General features: G+C 38.4%; 1 non-coding gene across 1 annotated transcript; it reads right to left on the minus strand.

Annotated features, from left to right (window-relative positions):
- Nucleotides 1–2,825: 2,825 nt before the first annotated feature.
- Nucleotides 2,826–2,929, minus strand: LOC130958753 (small nucleolar RNA R71). The gene has a single exon (XR_009077859.1). It is a non-coding gene; the product is annotated as a small nucleolar RNA R71 (small nucleolar RNA).
- Nucleotides 2,930–3,809: the final 880 nt, after the last annotated feature.

Below are 3,809 nucleotides of genomic sequence, written 5' to 3' on the forward strand. Positions count from 1 at the left end.
ATCACTTGTTCTTCAACTTGATGAAGGTGATGATTGACACTCATCATCATTCTCACTCATGAACAAAGTGACTGACAACCACTCTTGTTCTACAAGCATTCGAGGCTCTAGTGAATATCTCTTGGATTCTTTAATCGGAATCTTCGTGGTATAGGCGAGAACTGATGGCGGCATTCAAGAGAATCCGGAAGGTCTAACCTTGTCTGTGGTATTCTGAGTAGGATTCAATGATTGAATGACTGTGACGTGCTTCAAACTCCTGAGGGCGGGGCGTTAGTGACAGACGCAAAAGAATCACTGGATTCTATTCCGGCCTGATTGAGAACCGACAGATGAATTCCGCTATGACCGTGACAGGGCATATGCAATCGCTTTCAATGAAAGGATGGGAGGTAGCCACTGACAACGGTGAAACCCTACACAAGCTTGCCATGGAAAGGAGTAAGAAGGATTGGATGAAGACTGTAGGAAAGCAGAGAGACGGAAGGGAAGGCATCTTCATACGCTTATCTGAAGCTCTCACCAATGATATACATAAGTATCTCTATCTTTATCTTTATGCTTTATTCGTTTATCACCATGCCCATTTGAGTCTGCCTGAATGAGATTTACAAGGTGACCATAGCTTGCTTCATAGCAACAATCTCCGTGGGATCGACCCTTACTCACGTAAGGTATTACTTGGACGACCCAGTGCACTTGCTGGTTAGTTGTGCGAAGTTGTAGTGATCACAATTTCGTGCACCAAGTTTTTGGCGCCGTTGCCGGGGATTGTTTGTGTATGGATAACTGACGGTTCATCTTGTTGCTTAGATTAGGTATTATTTTTCTTCAGAGTTCTTAAGAATGAATTCTAGTGTTTCAAGGTGATGTTCTTATCATCACCAAAGCTGATTGATCATCATCAATTTAGCTCTTGAATGCAATGTCCTGCTGAAGCTTAGCTAGCTATGTCTAATTCCTTTAGACTAAAGCTTTAGACTAACATTGCATGATTCCTGGAATTCTCATTAAGAATTTTGATACCTTTATTTTCTTCTTCCACTTAATTTTCGAAAAATTCAAAAAAAAATTACAAAATCATAAAATCCAAAAATATTTCTTGTTTGAGTCTAGAGTCTCATCTTAAGTTTAGTGTCAATTGCATGTTTTTGTTCTTATTGCATTCATGCATATGCCTTCATTGATCTTCAAGTTGTTCTTGATGATTTCATTACTCTGATCTTTGAATTCTATTGACTTGAGTGTTTTGTTGTTTCTCATCTTGTTAGTGTCAGTAGTATACAAACTGCTAAGTTTGGTGTCTTGCATGCATTATTATTTGATTTTAGTTGCATTTTGATTATTCCTTATTATTAAAAATCCAAAAATATTTTTAATTTGTGTCTTTTCAAGTCAATAATACAGAGAATTGAAGGTTCAGAACATACTGCAGAGGAATCACACAGAAAAAGCTGGGCATTCAAAAATGCCCAGTGAAGAAGACAGACTGGCGTTTAAACGCCAGCCAGGGTGCCTGGCTGGGCGTTTAACGCCCAAAAGGGTAGTAGTTTGGGCGTTAAACGCCAGAATGTGCACCATTCTGGGCGTTTAATGCCAGGATGGCACAAGGGGGAAGATTTTGTTTTTCAAATCAATTTTTTTCAAGTTTTCAAAGTTTTTCAAAATCAAATCTTTTTCAAATCATATCTTTTCAATCAAATATTTTTAAAATCAATTTCTTTCCTTTTTCAAAGATACTTACTAACAATTAATGATTTGATTGAACTTTGTAAGTATGTTGCCTTTTCTATTGAGAAAGGTTTAATGTTTGAATCATATCTTTTCTTGTTAGGCAAGTCATTAATTTTTAAAATCAAATCTTTTTAAAATTGTTTTCAAATCATATCTTTTTAATCACATCTTTTAAAAACCAATCATATCTTCTCAACCACATCTTTTTCAAAATAGTTTTCAATCAAATCTTTTTAATTTCTAATTTCAAAATCTTTTTCAAAAATCACTTTACTTCTTTCCCACTTTTGTTTTCGAAAATCAAGTAGTATTTTTCAAAATGTTTTCAAACTTTTTAACTTAATTTTCGAAAATTCTCTTCCCTTCTTCTCACATCCTTCTATTTATGGACTAACACTATTCCTTAATGCAAAATTCGAACTCCATCTTCTTTGATAAGTTCGAATTTTCTACCTCTGTCTTCCATTTTTCTTTTCCTCTGACACCTCAAGGAATCTCTATACTGTGGCATAGAGGATTCCACATTCTCTTGTTCTTTTCTCTTTCATATGAGCAGGAGCAGAGACAAAGGCATTCTTGTTGAAGCTGACCCTGAACCTGAAAGGACCTTGAAGCAAAAGCTAAGAGAAGCTAAGGCACAACTCTCTGTTGAGGACCTGACCGAATTCTTCAAAGAAGAAGAACCCATGGCAGCCGAAAACAACAACAATGCCAACAATACAAGGAAGGTGCTGGGTGACTTTACTGCACCTACTCCCGACTTCTATGGGAGAAGCATCTCTATCCCTGCCATTGGAGCAAACAACTTTGAGCTTAAGCCTCAGTTAGTTTCTCTAATGCAACAGAATTGCAAGTTCCATGGACTTCCAATGGAAGATCCTCATCAGTTTTTAGCTGAGTTCTTGCAAATCTGTGACACAGTCAAGACTAATGGGATTGACCCTGAGGTCTACAGACTGATGCTATTCCCTTTTGCTGTAAGAGACAGAGCTAGAATATGGTTGGACTCACAACCTAAAGACAGCCTGGACTCTTGGGAAAAGCTAGTCAATGCCTTCTTGGCAAAGTTCTTTCCACCTCAAAAATTGAGTAAGCTTAGAGTGGAAGTCCAAACCTTCAGACAGAAGGATGGTGAATCCCTCTATGAAGCTTGGGAAAGATACAAACAATTAATCAGAAAATATCCATCTGACATGCTTTCTGAATGGAGCATCATAGGTATTTTCTATGATGGTCTTTCTGAACTATCCAAGATGTTTTTGGATAGCTCTGCTGGAGGATCTCTTCATCTGAAGAAGACGCCTACAGAGGCTCAAGAACTCATTGAAATGGTTGCAAATAACCAATTCATGTACACTTCTGAAAGGAATCCTGTGAACAATGGGACAAGTCAGAAGAAATGAGTCCTTGAGATTGATGCTCTGAATGCCATACTGGCTCAGAACAAGATATTGACTCAACAAGTCAATTTGATTTCTCAAAGTCTGTCTGGAATGCAAAATGCACCAAGCAGTACTAAGGATGCTTCATCTGAAGAAGAAGCTTATGATCCTGAGAACCCTTCAATGGAAGAGGTGAATTCCCTAGGAGAACCCTATGGAAACACTTATAATTCTTCATGGAGAAATCACCCAAATTTCTCATGGAAGAATCAAGAGAGACCTCAACAAGGTTTCAACAACAATAATGGTGGAAGAAACAGGTTTAGCAATGGCAAGCCTTTTCCATCATCTTCTCAGCAACAGACAGAGAATTCTAAGCAGAACCCCTCTGACTTAGCAACCATGGTCTCTGATCTAATCAAAACCACTCAAAGTTTCATGACTGAAACAAGGTCTTCCATTAGGAATTTGGAGGCACAAGTGGGACAGCTGAGCAAGAAAGTTACTGAACTCCCTCCTAGTACTCTCCCAAGTAATACAGAAGAAAATCCAAAAGGAGAGTGCAAAGCCATAACCATGGCCGAATTTGGAGAGGAAGGAGAGAAAGTGAACGCCACTGAGGAAGACCTCAATGGGCGTGCACTAGCCTCCAATGAGTTCCCTAATGAGGAACCATGGGAATCTGAGGCTCTA

Source organism: Arachis stenosperma, chromosome 10, assembly GCF_014773155.1.
Source record: "Arachis stenosperma cultivar V10309 chromosome 10, arast.V10309.gnm1.PFL2, whole genome shotgun sequence".
Taxonomy (NCBI): Eukaryota; Viridiplantae; Streptophyta; class Magnoliopsida; order Fabales; family Fabaceae; genus Arachis; species Arachis stenosperma.